Source organism: Balearica regulorum, chromosome 2, assembly GCF_011004875.1.
Source record: "Balearica regulorum gibbericeps isolate bBalReg1 chromosome 2, bBalReg1.pri, whole genome shotgun sequence".
Taxonomy (NCBI): Eukaryota; Metazoa; Chordata; class Aves; order Gruiformes; family Gruidae; genus Balearica; species Balearica regulorum.
The window spans coordinates 50,396,572-50,416,876 of record NC_046185.1 but is presented as its reverse complement, the minus strand read 5'-3'; positions in this window follow the sequence as shown (position 1 = coordinate 50,416,876).

Sequence of the window (20,305 nt, the reverse complement as noted above, 5' to 3'; positions counted from 1 at the left end):
GTATATACAGTTTTGGGGGGGAAAGCTGTTGTTGCTGGCTCTTGTCTGCCGCTATCTGAAAAGCATAGTAAGCTGAGTTTTGTATGTTACAAAAGTGACGAAAGGGGCCCTGTACCCTTTCTCCTCCAGCTGCTGCTTTTTCTCTGCATTGCCATTTTCAAGTCCTACCACTGAAGCCAGCCCTTTGCACTGTCTTTGACTCCAGCTTTTCCCTTCCTCTCCTGGGAAAGACCAGTCAGAGTGCACTAACACACCCTGCAGCTTTGTGCAAGGTTTAATGAGGAAGGTAGCGGGGGCCCCTGAGACGTTGCTAGATGATTCCTCAAAGCCATTGCACTCTCTTGGACACTTTGACATGAGCAGCTTAAGGCTACTGTTTGCATCGAGTTGTTCTAGGCCCACTCTCTTGTAGGCACCTGTGTCCTCCCATGTGAGTGTGCTGCTCAGTAAAAAATGCCGTCAGCTGTTCTCCAGGTTCATCTCTTTGCTCTGTTCTGTGCTTTCCTCTTCATTTGTAATCACTGGGGTGAAGAAGGAAAGACTGAGGCAAACATGGATGTCCTGAAGGGGCACACAGTCCAAGTGATTGGACTTGATGAAATGGGCTTGCTCCCAGCAACTTTGCAAATGAGGGTTGCTGGGTGTTTGAGGCCAAGCACTGCATACGCTTCCCTCTGCATGTAGGACACATGATGTCTACATTCTCCAAGAGCTGGATCCAGCCGTTGTTATCCAAAGTCTCGTGGCTAAAGCCTGCAGCTCTGGAGATGACTGCTATCTGAAGTGAAAGCTTTGCACCTCTGATGAGTGCAAAATGGAGTACCAAGACACAAGAACATAGCACACCGGACCTCTCTGTTTTGTGACTTTTGGCACTGGGCTTGTAGCCACCTGTCAGTGGCTTCTGTGTCCTACCCTCATCTAGTAGGAAGGCTACCTGTCTGCAGGCCACAGTGCCAGTATTTCACTTGGTGCAGGCCTTTTGTAAGCTAGGTGAGCACCCTTTTTGGCTTTGTAACACTTTGAAGGAATAGGCAAGAAACCCTGTCTTTTCCTTCCAGATACATCAGTCCTTGTTCCTACCATCTCTTCTTTCCTGGTGACTCCTTGCCTGCTCTCTCTAGCTATTCTGGTATGTTAGCTGCTAACTTTTTGCTACCCAGCCTCTTCTCAGGATTCCCTGCTTCACAGTTCACAGGTTGCCTCCAGACACCTGCTTTTGAAAGGGTTTTTGCTATGAAGGAGGGAGGAAAAGGAGGATTGTCATCCTGGACTTGAAAGTTGAATGGCTGTTCTGGAGTGGAAGGAGGTGGTGGTGCAGGTCAGCTCATGTCAGCCCTGAGGCTGCTGCTTTCTGTGCAGGGAGCAGATTCTCACAGGAAGTTTGTGTTTCATGGTGGCCAAGGCTTCTACCATTAAGTCCTACTTTGGTCAATGGTTTTCTACAAGGTCCTTGCAGCAGTAGATACTTCCCACCTTCCAAGGGATGTTTCCCTGGCAGGATTGTCTCTTCAGAACCACCTAAGGTTCTTGCCAGAGACCCCATCAGAGCCGGTCATCCATTCTCTTCCCCAACTCCCATCTCACAGCCCCACAGCTCTTCCAGGTGTCTCCTCTTCAGCCTCTTTCTGTCTCAGAAGTAGGAAAGGGCATAGCTATGTCTTGCGTGATTCAGCCGGACATTGGGCGGTAGCAGGACCTGTGCTGAGGCCCCAGGGAGTGACCAGTACATGTTTCTCCAGAGCTCTGCCCATCAGTAGCGTCACTGAAACACTGCATCCCCTGGGGCTGTGCCCTGGCACGATGGAGAAAATAGGTGGGAGTCTTCTTCGTGGGTATTGCAAAGGCAAAAAAGTCTTCTTCATCTCAGCAGCTTGGCATGCGTGGTCCAGCTCCGCAGGCTTTCCTTGAAGAGCTGCATTTATTGGTAAGCGGTTACCCTCTCTGCCAGATCACAGGGAACACTATTTTAAAATCTATTTGGAATGAAAAATTATCTGACAGATCATCTGTATCTGTTTTGGAGAGCTAATTCATAATTATGTGTAGCTCCCCAAGCTTCTTGAGATATTTGCACTTCTACTTTGAAGTGTTTAGCGTGACGGGGTTTATTATTTACAGTTATTTGAAGGTGTTTCTTATTTCTGTCCTTAGAAGCTGGAAGGGAGGAGGGGGAATATTTTTTTCAAGTAATTATGTGTGAATATACATGTACGCTGTGTGTATAAGGATGGCTAAGTAACTTTTTAAAAGAAATACCCTACTTCTTGTAAGGGCTGAGTTGTAACAGCTCCCAGGCGTGAAACTCCTGCAACAAGGAGAGAGGGAGAAAGGAGACAAATTCTTGAAGAGGTTGCAAGTTTTAATATGTTAAAATCCTTTGATACCTTTGTGCAAAATTGGGCAGAGAATAAAGACTCCCTTGAAGGGCTGATCAGCGGGACTTCTCAAGAAGGGAGGGTAGGAAAAGGAGAAGGCACTCGGAGGACTGTAGGCAGAGCTCGCTCCTCTCTCCAGGAGCTTTGGTGATACCTTTACATGCGTTCTGGCAGAGGCTTTCATTTACAGAAATGACAGAAAAGGGCCTTTCTAGAAAAAAAAAAAAAAAAAAAATTTAATGAAGCAGACTTATTGAGTAATTTCTGTTTGGGAAGAAATCCTTTAATTGTTGCTTCCTGTTCAATGAAGCTTTTGTTCTTAACTTCATGTTTCCTAAAATTTGGAGAAACCCTCTGTAGTCTTCTCTCTTTGGAGGAGTGGCAAGAAGCATTATCACCAGCCGCAGCCCAGTGCTGTGGTCCAGCCACAGAGCTGCAGCACTGCAGGATGCAGGAATGGGGGGATACATGTGCTGTCCACAAGAGTTGGTGGCCTGACTGATGCTGAAAGAAGAGGCTGGAATGAGCAGAACATGCATAGATACAGTAGATACCAGAAAACATGTAGATACAGCATGGGCTATTCAACACCTCAGAGCTGAAACAGTTTTCCTCCGCTAATGTTAATAAACCATGGATGGAGGCTTACAGCTCATGTGAGCATCTGCCTTGCGTCAAGCTGACATGGTAATCAGGGTTGTGCTACCTCTTGTCAGGGCCAGGGCTGTAATTTTCTGCACCCTGCCTTTCACCAGCTGATTCATTAGCCCTTTGCAGCACAGCTGGTGGGCGGTGTGAACTCCAACAGGCCTCATCTCACACAGCTCTCAGAGTCTTTGCTTCTAATTTGAAAGTTTTAGCCTTCTTTATTACAGGGGGAAAAATTTGAAAGTGACCCAAACTTCAGGTACAGCGGGCAAATATTAAAAGTAAGGTTGGTTTTTGCCTTTGAAATTCCTCGCTTCTTAGAGACTCTTGGTGAGTGATGCCCCAGAGCTGGGGAGGATGGCTCCAGAAAGAGATCCCCTCGAGTGTGCAATCAGCCCTTCACAGCAGTCTGTTGGGGATGCTGAAACAGAAATCAGTGTTTCGAGTTTTTTTTCCCATGCCGTAAAGAAGAACCTGTGGGAAGGTTCTGCCTGTGTCCTTACACAAAACCAGGATATCCAGTAATTAGTGAGAGATACCTTCAGGGCAAGCTCAAATTTTGCAACACTTCCCAAGGCAGGGAAAATGCCCTGGGCTAGGGCAGTCTTGGGAAGAGAGTGAGTCAGAAGGCACTTTTTTTTTTTTTTTTTTTTTTAATTCTCTACAGTCTCGATCAAGTCAAAACTTCAGAAAATTTTGCAGGGACCCAACTCTTCCAGACCTCCCTATACCTGAGTGAGGCTCCTCCACCTCCTGAAGCAGACGGCTGACTTTTCAGGCTTTTTCTCTATAACAGGCTAAACTTTTTGCAGTCCTGAGCCGCAGTTGAGTTTCCGACAATGGCTGGGAGCCGGGAAGCCAAGCTGACCCCAGGGGCAGTATCCCCCAAGGGAGAAAGCCGGGAAGATGCAGGGCAGCAGGGGCAGGGTGCCGCCTCTTTTGGTGATTTCCCCCCACACACCCAGAAACACAGGTTTCTGCTCAATAAGGATTTAAAACCCTGCATAGCCGTCACCTGCCTTGGGCGGCACTTTGGCACCCAGAAGTCGAAGCAGCACCGGGTGCGGGCAGGGTGGGTGCCATGGGGGCAATGGGTGCCATGGGGGCGATGGGTGCCATGGGGGCAATGGGTGGCTCCTGCTCGGGGTCCCGGGCCCGGTGCCGGGAGGGGCGGCGGGGCTGCGCTGGCAGAGGCGCCCTTGGGAAAGCCGCCCGCTTGGCGGAGGGCCCGGAGGAGCCAGCACAGCACAGCACAGCACAGCACAGCACAGCACAGCACAGCACAGCACCGCCCCGGGGCCGCCGGGCATGCCCAGCCCGGCCCAGCCTGCCGGGGACCCGCGGAGCTGCCGCGGGACTGCCCTGCCCCTCGGCTGTGCCGGGTTGGGGTCCGGTGGCTCTCAGCCAGGGGATCAGCTCGTGAGGGGGTGGGAGACCTGGCCGGGGGGGCTTTGAGACCACGTTGGGCCAGGTGATCCCCCTGGGAGCTCCTTCATCCGTCACAGCACCATATGGTCAGCCGCCTCAGATGCACCTCATGTTGAGGAGGGCTTGACACGAGGAGACTCCATGAGTCTCCATCATGGGTGGTAAGCCATACGTAAGTGACTCGAGCTCCCGACATCAGGATGCAGCACAAATACTTCTTGGCTCTTGGAATAAAGATCCCCAGATGTGTCTGGCTGAGATGCAGGTGCAGTGGCCCAGCTCAGCTTTCCCCCTCTTGCCTTCTTCCCCCCTGCCACGTGGTTTCTGTGGTGTTGGATCTCCTTCCCACCTCCCCTGTCCCCCTGCAGCTGCCTTAGTTTTGCATTTTGCCCCCACGCTCATGTCTTGCAGCACAAACACACTGTTGCACTGCCTTCCCTTGCTCGTCTCCCTGGCCACTGCCCCTTCTCAGTGTTTTAAGCCCTGGGAATGATTTGTGAACATGGAATGAACTGTCTGCTATGTCCAGGCACCCCCCAGCCTGGCTTTAACTTCTGTGCTCAGGTGAAACCAAAGTGAAATGCTCACGACCAAATAACATCTAAATTGGGTCCTCTCACCCTCATCTTGCACAGCTTCTTGGGCACTTCTGCTCTTCCCAAAAGCTTGCCTTCTTCTTCAGCTTCCATGGCTGCTCCAGTTCTCCTCCTCATCCCTCAAAAAAATATGTTTTCTTTGGATGACTACCGTCCCTTCCTAGTCTCCTTCAGGCTCACTGCTTTGATTGCCTTCCATAGGAGACAACTCCTGCACAAACAGCTCCTCAGCTGCCGCTTGTCTGGGCTAATGGCTCACAGGATCTGGATTGCAAACCTGTTGTCCTCTGCACAGGCAGAAATTGTAAGCTCTTGGAGACCTTCTGGGCATGCTGAGACATTAAATCAAATACAACAGGGCTAAAATAGGGCTCAGTTACTTTCTTTTCTCGTGATCTTTGTTAATGACTAGGCAATGTTGCTCTTGTTGCACTTGCCCTCTCAAGAGCTTCCAAATCTTGAATATGACTTCTGGACAAACATGAAGAGTGTTGGCTGCAAAGGTGTCCACCATCATCTCTGGCTTCCCAAGGTGTTGGAGGTGCAGGTTCCCTTTTCCCCAGGGGAGGACAGCTAGGGTGGAGCAGATTTCGTTTCCTAGACCGTGTGTGCATCTACCACAGAAAGGAGATGGACTGTCCCAGCCAGCTGCAGTGTTTTTAGGCTATTAAGCTGTTGCCTTTCAGCTGTCTCCTTCAAGTCGGGCTTTGCTGAGATGCCAATAAACACTTGCTGTTGTTAAGACTCTGCACAGTGAATACCATGAGAAGGAAGCACTTGCTTCTCAGCAGCTGAAGCCCTGTGTCGGGGATTTCCCTCCATCTAGTTTTGGTAGTTCCCCTTCCCGATGTGCCATCCTCTGGGGATCTCCTCGGCACGTCGCTTGAGGCAGTGGAGTTCCAGGGTAGCAGGGTCCCAAACTCACCACCAAGTCCACATCTTGTAGCACCTCCCGTGCCTGGCCCTGCACGCTCAGAGCGTGCTGCCACCCAATTCAGGGCCAGCACCCTGCAAACCCTCCCCATCGCAGTGGGGCTCCCTTTTGCTCCCTGACTGCTGCTCTGTGCTCAAGTGGGCAGGGATCCCTTGCAGGGAATGGAAAACAGCCTCCACTCCCATGGGTGTGGGGTTTTGCCTTCTATCATGCCAGCAGCAGGCTGTCTATGGGAATACAAATGGTGCTCAGCAAAGGCTTTTGGTAATTAATACTGTTTCTTTGAGCTAAGGTAGCATTTATGCCCCTGATTAATATCTATGGCTATAAAGATACAGTCCCTGCAATGATTGGATGAAAAAAATATTTGAGAGGAAAAACCAGGATTTTTTTACTACCTGAATAAATATGGGTCCAAAACTCTCACACTTAATCTCCCAAAACAAAAACATCCTCTTTTTGTGACCCCAGGAGAGGCCCTTAGATGCTCTCCTAGGGGCTTACGTGCCTGTGTGCACCCCAGACCTCCCTCCCCAGGGCAGCTGATGGAGGCAGAAGCTCAGCTTTCCCACAGAAACACATGGTCACGTCCACCACAGTGGTCCAGATCTTGTCCGCCACCCCCTGCATGGATGCGGTGGGGGGACAGCATTTTCCCGATGCTCCCTGGGGAGAGGAGCCCTTGCCAAATCTATCCCGCCCCAAGGCAAAGCAGGAGCAGGGAGGAGTTGCTCCAACGCGCCGTGGTTATTTTAGACTGTAAAGTTGTGGGGGATTTTTTGTTGTTGTTGTTTAGTGAGTAGCTCACTGTGAATTTAATAGATGAGTTTTGCTATCGGTAACAACTCCCCTAACCCCCAAGCACTTTATTTCATGTATACAAGAGTAAAAAAGGGAAAAGTAAGAACACCTCTGGGGAAAATAAGGGGTTGGGAAATGGCTGTAAGTGCAAGCACAGGATTGCCAAACCCACACGTTCAAAAAGCATGAATCAGATCTCCAGGAATCACAAGACTGGTGGTCTGAATTTCAAATACAAAATCTGGGCAGTTTCTGAAGGGTATTTCCCTCCATGTTTTCAACGCTCCAGGGGAAGCTGCATGCCCTCCGTTGGGGAGAGAGTGCTGACAGGCTGAAGTCAAGGCTTACATGTGCTTGTAGGAACCCATCCTGCCTATGCTGGAGCCCGAGATGGTCATCCCACCCTCCCACTCCCCTAAGCCTGCCTCACAGCAGTGCTCTCCCCCACCGCGGGGCATTGCTGCTGCTCCCTCACATCCCTGCTGAGCTGCCTGGCAGGACAGCCGAGCCCCAGTGCCCGTCTGGCCAAGGTGGAGAACAACAGCCGCTTGCACCAGGGGCAGTCTTCTCCCCATGGATAGGTGGTGAGGAAGCAGCATCTCTATTTTGTCCCACAAACTGTAATAAGAGAGAGCCACCGCTTTGAATAGTTCAAAGATGTACGTAGCCTGGGCCATAAAACCAAAGCAGCACTGCCTGAGGTAGGGAGAGTTGCCTGCGATGCCTCTTTTGGAAGGACATGAATTGCCTTCCACACTATGCAAAAAGTCATTATAAGACAGAGCTGAAGACACTTTAACTGGGGGTACAAATTAATACCTCCTCCCTCAAAGTCACCCAACCCCCCCAAAAGCCAAGAAGATCACTGTGGCAAACTTCACCAGTGCTAGACTAAGCTGCCCAATTTGTTGATGCCTGAGCCCCTAGGCAGCGAGCAGCCTTCACCCACACCTCCAAATATGGATGTGCTGGCAGGAGAGGGAAGCTTCCTCTGTCTCCTGCCTCACTTGAGGGCCTCTAGATCTATAGCTGATCTAAACTGCTGTTGCCCAACTCAGTCTTGCAGAGTCAGCTTTGTTGCAAGTCCTTTCCTGTCTATCCCTCTGGAGTCCCTCAGCCACTGCTAGCGTCGCGATGCCGGTCCTCGCAAGCTTTCCAGTCGTGCTTCAGTTGCTCAGTTACAGCTGTCCACACTGGAGGAGCAGCGGGGTGACCTCTGTGGGAGAGAACTCCCAAGGTGGATTGACTACACAGCACTACAAGGTGGTCTTCCCAAACCCACACGCATTAGCGTTGCCCCTGTGCACTGGACCAGCATCTCTTCTGCTTCAGCAGAAGCCACTCTCATCCTTGTGTGTTGCCCCCTTGTTGCTCTTACATCCCAGCTCACAGTTACAGTTACCCATCAGGACTCATTGGTGTGAAATGTGGGGAAATCCCAGGCTGCATGGCTCTTCCTGAGCTCCTGTCAGGTAGGCAAATTACCTGTCGCAGGGAGAGGATTCAGGAATTAGAAAGAATTGTATGCAAATGGGAAGAGCAACCAAAGAGCCCCAGTTGTCCCAGACCTGTGGAGGCTGAAGTCTGCAGTTGGCAGTGCACCTGCTTCGGTGAGGGGTGGAGCTGCACCCGCGCAACGGGAGAAAGGCTGTCATCTTCAAAGCTGAGCTTTGTATTTTGCTCCAAAGCACTTGTACCACTCACCTGTGGAAGAGGAATCCAGGTGGCTTCCAACCTGGTGGGCAGGGACAGCAACCAATGGGCAGTGAAACCACACGTGTCTAACAGGAGCAGTAGCTCTTGCAACGGTAGCTCACGAGCAGGAGCTGGTCGGCTTTCAGGGCAGGAATGACTCACAACCAGTTTATTGTTACCGGTAAGCCATCATGCCCGGCTCCAGGCTCCCCGGGGCCTGGTGCAGCAACGTCTGCTTCCTGAGTTTGGTGAAAGGGAAAAGGTACCTCGCTCCCTATTGATGAACGTGAATTAATCCACTCTTGCCCTAGGTTGGAGGTAACATCAATAGCACCAAGCACTCCCTCTTGCTGCATAACAAGCAAGTGTGGGAGTATCCTGGCCTGAAGGACCAGGCGTATTAGCCTGACCCATGTGTGGAGTGTCTACATCAAAGAAGAGGTGAGAATAACGCGTACACGCGCAGCCAGCGGCAGCAGCACCTTGTAAACATGCCTGCTTGCCTTGTTAGAGGCTCTTTATCTGGTAGATGGTCTCATTTGCCAATATAAATACAAATTTGCTAGTGAGAGACAAACACGGCACGTGTAGCGCAGGAGAAGCTGAAAGGGCAAAGCGAGCCCAGCACAAGGAGAGATCCCAGGAAACAAGTGCCACCAGAGCCCAGGGGACAGACCCAGCCATACCCCAGTGTAGTTCTTGCTTCGATTCCTCTTCTCCCAGTCTCTATTCAACCGCAGCTACCTGAGAGGGAGAAAGAAGACGAGGAGAAATCCTTCCTAATGCCTACACTGTAGATTGGAACAAGGTAGTGAGACCTTTGGCTGCTCCCAGGCTGAGTCTCTGCAGTGTAGACCATGCTTCCTAGGAGATCTGCTGACACAACACGTGGCCTCCTGGGCTCCGTACACAGTGCTGGCTCTGGGGATAGAGAATGTGGAGCTCCACAGCAAAGCCATCTCCAGCTGCTCCCTGCCAGCAAGAGCTGTGCTGGACCTACATCTCCATCCCAATGCTGTTCTAGGTCAACAGTGAGTACCCTCCAGATCTGAATGCAGCTCCCACTCTTCCTCAGGGACCAGGAGTTCACAGTGCAGGGTGCAAGGCTTAGCCTCCCAAGCTTCTTGTCCAAATTGCAAACCTGGTGAGTGTATCCTGCTTGCTTCCTGATACGACTTTCCATGCCCAGATGCTGCCTGCACCCCGGCTGGTGAGCCGTTCCCCACAGCCTCCTTGCACACTACTCCCAGCTGCCTCTCCCCTGCAATGCATGCAGCGGTTATTTTGGGACTCAGAACATCAGCCCATGAGCGGCGAGTGAGCAATTTTACTCACCCTAAGCTCCCCATCAAGTTCTTCAATGTGAGCAGGCTCTGGAAGAGCTCTCAGGCTGTTTCTATGAAGCAATACCTGTCTGCTTTTAGCTATGTGTGCCACCGGCCTGCTGAACTCTCCTTCTTCTTTGAAGGGGAGGGATTTCCCACCCTTCACTGTGAACTTTCACTGCTTGCAAAAGTACTTTGGTCTGGGCAAGATGGCCTCAGAGGGGATAGCTCTGTTCTTGATTTCTGAATACCGCTGACTCTTTGAAAGATGGGGTTTGCTGCTGGGTCTTTTCCCTCGGAGCAGACGCCCTTACCCAGCTAAATTCGTCTGGGGGAATTCCACCTGTAAGACATGCAAGTAAGGGCAAAGACATCCTCTGCCTTGTCCCTGTCAAGTTTCTGCTCCCCAAGGCCTTGCTTTCTCTGTTGGTAGTTCCTGCATGCAGCAGCAAGTCTGCTTGCCATGTGTTTCGCTAAAGCCAAGATGCCCACACATTTTTTCCATTGTGAACCTGGCTACATCCCTGCCAGCTCACGCAACCAGCTATTGTTAAGTAATTGTTTGAGTCATCCAATGAGTCCACACCCAAGCAGGCTTTTCAGATTTGACACATGGGATATTCACTACTGTTGGTGTGGCTTTGGGGTACTCTGCCTCCCGCCTCCATCTGGGAGGCTGACAGCAACGGACACACTCCAGATGGGCTAAATGTGGCCATTTTCACGCCCATCCTTGGGTTCCTAGCTTCCAGCCAGCAGTAACAGAAAGTTGATGCAATACAGAAGACCCACCAGCTGCCCCCATGCAAGAGCTTGCATTTCCCTCTTGACGTTGCTAGTGATCAGAGGTCTCTGTTTCTCTCCCTACCCCCATTGTCATTACCATGTAATGCAGATCAACTATATCAGAGCTGCTTCCCCAACCGGTGATGATGCCTCATCCTGATCCTTACTTGACGTGTGGGATTTACAGTTCTATTTAAGTTTGGCACGGTTGATACTCCCCAACTCCAGCAATTAGAGGATTTGAGAAGTGCATTATGGGGCCCTGATTTTTCATATGGTCATTCTGGCTGACACCACCCTTTTTACTGCATTTTTACATACACAGCCAAAATGCTCGGCACATTTTCAGAAGAGGGAAGATTAAAAACCCAACCAAAGAAAAACCCAGGAAAAAAACCCAAAGTGAATTACTAAAGTTTATAAGGCTAATACTTTATAGGGCTAGTATGCACAGGCCTGGGGCCTTCAAGATAATATAATCTAATACTCGGAGATCCCCTGATGAAAGGCACTATATATGCAAAGTGCTTTATAAACATTAATTAGTTAATGTTAAAAATTTTGCCCAGGGCAAAAAAAAAGAAAAAAACCCTACCAAAAATCCCCCTTCCCTCCCTCCCTCTAGTCCCTAACTTATACAAAGTTAATGATTCTGTGTGTGCAAACTTAGAGCATACTTTAATTTCTGTTTACTTCTGGGGAGATGGAAGCACTGGAAGTACTTTCATATACATTACGCTTCTGCAAGCATTGGTAACATGGCTGCTTCTCATGTCATGTGATTTAAACTTCATGAATGAGAACACTTCAACAACTACAGCATAATCTTGGCCACAGTGTTTGCAATAAAACTGCCCAAGCTCTATTAGCTCATCCCTTCATACTCTGTAATCACCAACTAACCAACCCACCCATGTGTGAAGGTCTTTGCAACAATAGCTTTCATCCCAGGTCACCTTTCCAAACCTTGGAGGATCTTGAGCACAGGGTAGCTGTTTGAGTGTTGTCACCATGATGTCATACATCACCACGCAACATATGCACAGAGAGCAATGGACAAAGTAATATACTTGTTGTTGCAAAAGGAGGTAAACTGGGCAGTCTGAAGGATTAAGCAGACCATGCTTTTGTAGCTGGTTGCATGCAGGATGAGGTTTGTTTCAAAGTAGCTGGTGTAAAAGGCAACAAGTTGTGTATTCAATGATATTTCCAGCAAGAAACATATTTCATCTCTGCTTCATGATCCTTGCTGGGGAAGCATTCAGCTCCTAGGTAATGCTACAGGGGTTGCTTTCCCCTGAAGCCCACATCTGGTCTGCTGGATGCTATGTAGACCCCCTGGCAGAGCAAGCAGAGCCCACTTTCAGACATCCTTTCAGAGCACCGTGCTCACCTCCATGCTTTGCGAAGCTTAGGGGCCTCCGTAGGCAATACTTTTCCCAAAAGAACCCCACAACCCTTTGCATCCCTGACAAGACCCTTTCAGACTCTATGCAGTCCAAACAAATCTGCACCATGCACACTCTGACTATGCCACAATCCACCACACTGGCTTGCCTGGCTCTGACTCCTCTGTACCATGTCCAGCAAAAGACCATCAGGGCCCCTGACCCGCAGCCAGGATTGTCACCACCTCCCACTGCTCTCCTCTCCGGCTGCGAGGGTAGCAGACACCCTGAGGTAAGCAGAGGCGCAGGCAAAGTGCATCCCTGAAAAGCTGGTGGTATCTTCTGGAGTCCTTTTGCTCCATTTGTCCTGTTGAAACCCCAAACTCAAACTCCTGCCTGTCAGCCTGGACACTGCGGTAAATGTGCTTGATGGGGCAGGAGAAACTTTAACAATGGAGTGGCAGAATGCAACCTGTTTGCGTCAGCGTGGTCTAGCCCCGTGGTGTTTTTTCAAGGCTGGGTCACCCAAGTCCCCGTGGCAGCGTCTGGATGTGGGGAGCCCCTTTGCTCTCCATCTGCCACCTTCCCTGCCAGCCAGGTTTCTGCATGCACCTGCTCCTTCCCCCAGCACCCAAAGCAGCCAGCGGCATCTCCCTGACAGTGGACCTTTGGTGCAGGATGCTGTCCCTTCCCTCTCCTGGGTCCTGTGTGCCTCAAGGGCTGCTCTCAGCATTTTGGCTGCCCATGATGCCACCCCATGAGATGTCACTGTGCTCCGACAGTAGAACGCCCAGCTGGACATTTTCCATCTGCCTGAATTGTCTCTGGGAACGGCGGCACTACGGGATGGGACCACTGTAAGGTGCCGATTGCCCTTAGCTTGAGACTTGTAACTGCTATGAGCAAAATCTTAATATGAGGTAGTCAGCCTAAATGACCACCAACTGTGCTGCGGGTGGCTGCCTTGTGCCTCCAGCACAGCCTTCCCTGGCACTCCCTTGCTTCCCCATGCTGCCACTCAAAATCCGCTGTCCCTTGCTCAGCATGCCTCTAACAGGTCTTTGAACGCAAACCCCACTTGTGGCCAACGCATTGAGTTTTGCTGCAGTGCTCCTACAACTTAAAACCCCCACCGTGTCGCAGTCACTCATGGCGGTGCCTCTCTCCTGGCCAGACTCCTCCAGCACTGGTGTCCCCGGCCACGAATCCGATGCATTCCCAAAGACCTCATCCTTAATGACAGCCCCCCTTAGCATCAATGACGGCTATTGATGAGGTCTTTGGAGAATCAAAGGCTGCCAGTGTTTGCCCTGGCCTAGTCCAATCGCTGGCACCTCCGGGCATAGTCACGGTTCATCTGAACATCCAACTCGGGCGAATCATATCGGGGGAGTTTTGCCTGTACACGAATGCAAGATCAAGCTAGTGGAGAGCAATCACTTACACACGTATCTGCTACAGACATACCTGAATGAGCTAAGCTATACTTTCATCTTGCGCAGTTAAGGATGTTTAATTTTAATCCTATGTCAATGGGGAGGAAAAAAAAAATGGTACTGAAGTTCTAATAAATAAATCATACCGCTGAGTGCTCAGATCAGCACATCCTTGCTAGAAGCAGTACAGAAAAAGCTGCCTTCCAGCACTGCAGACTGCTTTAAAACAGCCCTTCAAATAGATGCTGTTGCAAGCTGGTAATAGACCAGTGCTGTTGTGTTGACTTCAGATCATGAAACGTTTGCCATTCTGAGGGCGTGCAACACTGAGGAAGAAGAAAAACGTGAAATATTTAGTAGTTTTTGATGTTCGACTTGAGAACTCTTGAAGACCTCTGATTTTCCGAAACCATTGCGCATCCGCTCTCAGACAGCCTGGCTGCTTTCAGGTGCATCACGCTGGGCACCTGCCAAGGCAGCCGCTGAAATCACGAGTCTGCTTGGAAAAAATAGATGGGAGATTGCGATGGAGGAAACCGTCTATGCTGCTGTTGCTGAAGTTACTGATTTTTACCTCCTCTGGTTTTAAATTACTTTGCTGCATTATTTGCTCTGAAGGAGGCAATTGGAAATTTAAAGCATGAGAGATGCCTTTGGTAGTGCAACAGGCAAAGGACTTGATTCTCCTGGGATTTCTTGAGCTCTCAGACCCTGATTAGGCTCCCACGATAGCAACTAGCACGGGGAACAGTTGTGTCTCAGTCAGATGCTACCGATTTCACCAAAGCTGTCAGTCTGTGCTGCAGCAGAATATTTGCAATATGTATTAGGACAAAAGCTGTTTACCACCCACTGATGAGCTTTTATGTGTAAAACGTCCCTTTCACTCTGTGCTCAAGCAGACACTTGCTTTGATAGTTTATATGAAAAAAAACCTTTAACTTTGCTTCGGGATATTTATAACCAAAACGTGCAGAATTATTGCATCATAAAGACTGCTTCATTGGATCTTGCTGATATAAAGAAAAAAAAAAAAAGAAGAAGAAGAAAAAGAAGGTTAATACAATAAAGAAAAAAAGACAGGTGAGTACACGGAACACAGTTTAGATCAACAGCACTATATTGTCCCAGCAATGCCACCGATTCAATTTAAATCCTAAGGAAAAAGCTAACGCTATTGAAGCACTGCAAATGAACAACAGCCCTGGCCTTGTGCATCACCGCTCCACAACAACCAGCACATCAGACACCTTCGCTCCTCTGCGCGGAGACAGAGCGGAGGAAAAGTAGTATGAAAGTGAAATGGTTTCTCATCCTCTGCCCTGCCAGAGGCAAATGCCAGCTCTCGCTGTTGTAAACTGTAAGGCAAAGCAATCCACAGCGTTAGGGAAAGAGAACGAACACCACACTAGCAGGCAGGCAGAATGAGACAGAGGTATTTTTAATTGATGCTAGACGAACATAAATAGATGAAGTTGGCATTAAGCAGCACAGCCCTTTTTCTCTCTCTGCCAGGTACCCATTTACCCGGGCTCATAACCAAAGGCCAACATGACATCAGAAGCCCTATGGTGCTTTGCCTTTGGGCAACAGCCGGTAAAACTGGTTTAGTCTGGCAGATGAGCATGTGAGCTGAGGTAATTGGTGTGTTCTTTTCTGCCTCAGATTCCTTATCTCATCCTGAATATTCCCATAACCTCCCTTTTTCCAGCCCTTTTGTTTCTCAACAAAAAAAATATTTACATTGAAATAAACAGTGGGAGCCTCTAGATCGCATCTCGGGGAGACACAGGTGCCGGTAACTTCACAAACAATGAGCAGCACAATGACGGCTGCAGAAACGATAAGCTGGAAATGGGGGACATTTTCTAATGGGACGTTTCCTGCTGAACAGAAGGGGTTTGAACAGACACCATTTGATAACAGAGCCTCGCTCAAAACCAGCTGCCGCTCCATTTTTCTTTCACTCCTGAGATCGGTTTGGATTATTTTTCTGAACTGTTTTGCAACTGAAGAATAAAAAACATCTGAATGTGACAGAAGCACAATGTGAGAGTCTTTCTTTCTACACACCAAGGCTGGAAACAACCAGGGCTGCCTATTTCCAGGGCTGCATTAGCAGTGCTTTGCCAGCGCAGCCATCCCAGGTTAAGCAGATGTTGAGCGGGCTTCCTGCGGGCATCCCTCGCATCAGCCCCTGCTTCGCTGGCTGAGGAGAGCAGCGTCACGGAATAAATCCTGCCAGCAAAAGCGTATTTTCTAGCATATCACTGAATGTACATCATGGGTTTTTGTTTTTTTTTTTTTTTTGTTAGATCAGCTATGTGGATGAGTGGCTTCACCCATCACAGCTGTTGGTTTGGGATGGCCACGGCTCAGGATACACATACTACCGTGGGGCAGCACCACGGTCAGATAACACGTGAATGTGTAAGCTGGCTGATGGGACAGACATTTCTGGCTTGCCTGAAACATGTCAACCTCTACGAGCTGCCCCTGAAAAGAAGTTGGAAGGCAAAAAAGATTTTCTCCTTCCTTCCAAATATAAATTTAACAGAAGGATGGGGCATGATGCCTAGCAGAGATTCGCTGGAGATAAGGTCCCTGCTCTGACACGTTGGATCAAACCAGGTAGGATGCTGCCTCCATCATCTGTAACCTAAGGAAATGTGGCCTGTTTTTCAGAAACATTGTTCTTTCTACTTACAGATCCCTTTGGAGCTGGGAGGTGCTGGAAGCATGGAGTAGCTTGGGAAATCTGGCCATAGACAAACCCAGACACTTAGTTTTAACTTCTCACATTGGAACATTTTAAATGTTTTTCCCCTGCTCCTATGGAAATCACTGGTGAAGCTTCCTACTGAAGTCAAGCTGGATCCCAACTCTGTAAACCCTGACATATTAAGAGGGAGAAGAAAATGCACAACATGAGATAGAAAAGGGAGCCTTTAACCTGCTGAACAAGGCTAAAACACAAATCTAGTGGTTATGTTAAACAGTCCAAATGAAAAGTACCCAAATGTACAGGATTATAGGAGAAGAAAGCAAACAGACGACTGGAAAGAGATGATGAAAAATGGGCTAAGGGAGGAGGAAGATATAAAAGGTGGGAAAATGAATGGGAAAATCCACTCTGGGATGAGGGAGAGGCCAAAGAAAATGTGAAAGGAGGACGTAAGTGAAGGAACTCCAGTGTGAAACACAGGAGGTCCTGGGTGCGGGGATGGACACAGGGGCTTTGACATCAGGGTGTGAGCCCCATTGATGAGAGAAAGAGACTTCTCTGAGGAGTACTGACACCTCCAGAGAGGCTAGAAAATATTGGAGCTGATTGTGGTCTCTGTGGAAAAAGACATAGGGGTAGTGGGGCAGGGAAGGGCCGGAGGGGGGGGGGTCCCCTTGTCTTGCCCACCTTGCTGGATGTGCCCCAGGGACCAAGCCTGGGCAGGTGCTGCAGGAGCTGCTGCTTTTTTCTGAGGGGCTTCAGGGCTTCCTGCAGGACCGAGGAGCACAGGGCAGGGGTGTGCAGCACGGCGAGCAGGGCAGGCCCAGGTGGCTCCTCCACCACGTCCCCGCTGCCCCGGCACACACATGCGCACCCTCTCTGCACCACTCCCTGCTCCCAGCCTGCGAACCAGCATCGGGGGTACCCATGGCCCGCACAGGCGGCCGAGGGGGCTGCAGCACTGCGCTGCCTCTACACCCTTACATGGCACATCATAGATATTTGGAAGCCGGGGGAGATGTTGCCGAGCTGACCTGGGAGAGCAGCTCTCCCCACAGACCCAGCCCTGTGACAGCACGCGATGCTCCTTGGCCACCGGGTTTAATCCCAGGTCCGTGCACATGAAGCTGGGAGAGCAGTTTTGACCTCTCCTTCTGTTCCTGTCCTCTGTCCTGTGCTTGGAATTTTTTGGCCACAGTTTGGGCAGGGTCTCAGCAGCAAAGCAACATATTCCCCATTCCCTTCGGTGAAATACTTGCCAGCACACCGCTTCAGCAAGGAGACAAATGCCTCAGGTTCAGAAAACACATTTTGGACTTTTAAGAACAGTGAAATGAGGCAGCTGCCCATTGTGGGCAATTTAGCTTAATGTGAGACTGAATTCAGCTGTTTAATACACCCAGATGCTCCAGCAGTGAGTATATTAAAAAAAAATTCTTCAATAAATAATAGAGATGTGAATAGAGGGGGGGTTTTGTTTGCTTCCTTTTTTTAATGAAAATGGCAAACCCAGTAATTTGCTACTGTACATCTGCATCAGTTATTTAACATGACATCTTGCTGTAGCAATAATCCATCAACATCCAGTATTACATATGGATTCATAAAAAGGTTTATGCTTGTGTTGGTGCATTTGCTGTCTGCCAAACCAATTATATACATTTTACAATAAATTATACATACTGAACTGAGAACCTTCTGTGTTAATTGCTCATATTTTTAGAGGGGGAAAATGTGGTCATGGAGTGATTTTTCTTTTTAAGCACATTGAGAACATGGCAGAAGAAGATGCTATGTCTTCAGTTTTTCAGAACTGAAAAATCAATATTTAGCCCTACAATCAGTAAAACAAACAACATATTCAGGAAGAATGAACTTTGGGGAAGCTTTCTCTGGTGTCTTCTTGCCCCTCTTTCCTTTAAGCATCCGTGCCTTAGCTTGGTGAGGTATGGAAATATATGCACAATTTCAGTACTGTGAGTGTCCCATTGAAATCAAGACTAAACTTCTACTCTACCGATGGCTAAGGACACCCTGAAATGCCTTCCCAACTCGGGGCCCCACAAGGGATTTGTGAGGAGCACTGGGTCTACCTTTCTCGAAGCTCTGCTCTTCATTTGTTCGTGCTTCAGCAACAATGTCACGTAGTTATGAGCTGCAGCTTCACTGTTCACAGACTTTCTGAGTAATACTTTAAATATAGTTTATTACATCAAGCTGAGCACTGGCACCCGATGGCTTTCAACCCCCATTAGGACTGAATCCCCGTTCCGTTCCCTACTGAAAAAAAAAATTGCAAAAGATCTCTCAATTGAAAAAAATGAGAGGACAGAATTAAAACCCCAGATAATATGACAAGGGGAGGAAAGAAGAACAAAGTGATGTCTTACTTCTTTAAGAAGATGCAAGGCCACTGTGATGCTCCAGAAATAAACAGCATAATTTAAGAGTGACACTTGGAGGAAGAAATGCATTTGTGGCCTCTGGATCTCTGAGAAGTGCAAGGAAGCATGAAAGCCCTTTCCCTACTGTTTTTTATTTTTGAGGCAACACATGCAGACTATTCTGTTTCCAACGCTGCTCGAAAGGCTCTGGTTTTATTTATGCTTGTTTCATGAGAATTCCCAGTTGTCACTTGGGAGAAGAGCTCTTCCTGCAAGCAAGTATCAGCTTCATCCCACTGTGTGGAGCAGAGAAGTTCTTCTTTCCTGAACTTCCCAAAGCAAACCTTTACTCAGGCTCTGCCCTGCCCAGGTTCTCTCAAAACACAAACACCAAGGTGGGGGAACAGACAGACGCAGAGACTATATTAATTTTTAAGAAAAACAGTCTTGTGTTAGTGTAAATAATGATTGTTTCTGGAAAAAAAAATCTCTATATTGTTTTTATTTCTTTTTATGAACTTTCTTACAGTCCATAGCAAAAGTTGAGCAAGACAGAATGATGGCCGGGCAGAAAATTGACTTTGTAATTAACATACAGATGGTGGCAGGAAACAGTAATAAGAACATCTGTAACAAAACAGGCTTTTTCAGGATGTCTCTTCTTTTTTGCCCAGCATAAAGTGGTTCGCCTGTATTTTTTGTTGCAGTAACAGGTGCAACGGTTAAATTTTTCTTTAAAGAATAAAAACCATCGGGATAATTATCTCCTCCACGCACTTTAACTCAAATTACTGTCCTTCTCTCACTCTGGCATGCTAAGGAAAAAGTATTTGCTAATCACTTCTTCGCATGCATGTTTTACTTGCCCTTATAGTTTATCATTCCCGCATTTTGCCATCACTAACATGAATTAACAAGTGACACACAAAACACAGACCTAATACCAGTTGCCAGTGATCCTAAATGCTTCACCTGTGACATTGCCATTAACCATTTTTGATGACTTATAGCTTCTTTTTCCCACATTAAGATCCTTTCTTGTTTACACGGTGTTCTTCCTTCCGTATGCTACTCGCACCCCTGCAGAGCTGAGCTCGCACTGTCGAGTGGCAGAACTGGGACCCAGGGTGCTGAGCCTTCCATCCAGCTAATGACTCAAGCACTGATTGTCTCTTGGGACACAGCTGCCCCATCCCAGTGTTGGCCTGCTCACACCCCTACGTGCCTTGCTGGAACCCTTGGGCCCTAGGAGGTCCCAGTGCTTTTCCATGACAGGCTTTGATGCCCTTCTCCATCTGCTTCCCTCGTGTAATTTTTTTAAACAAAAATTTCTTGCTGGTTTATTCAAGGTGCCACAGGCACCAGGTTTACCATAATGCCGTTTCACGCAGATAGTGCCTTTCCTGGCCTGGCTGCACACTTCTGCGCTACCATCCCTCTGGAAATGCTTTGCACTACAGGTGCATCACTCTGCAGAAAGAAGAGGACCTTGATGGCACCAAGTAGGAGGGGTAAGGCCACACTTCTCTCCCTGACAAACCTGTTGAATCTTGGTCAGTCCAATCCTCCCGGGAATGATGGAATCACAGAGTGTTAGAGGTTAGAAGGGACTTCTGGAGGTCATCTTGTCCATCCCCCCTGCTCAAGCAGGGCTACCTAGAGCTGGTTGCCCAGGACCATGTCCTGCCAGCTTTCGAGTATCTCCAGGGGACCTGGAGGACCCGTGCCTGGAGGATTTGCCTGAGGGTGGAGCAGAGAGCTGGGCACCGAGGATACCCCGC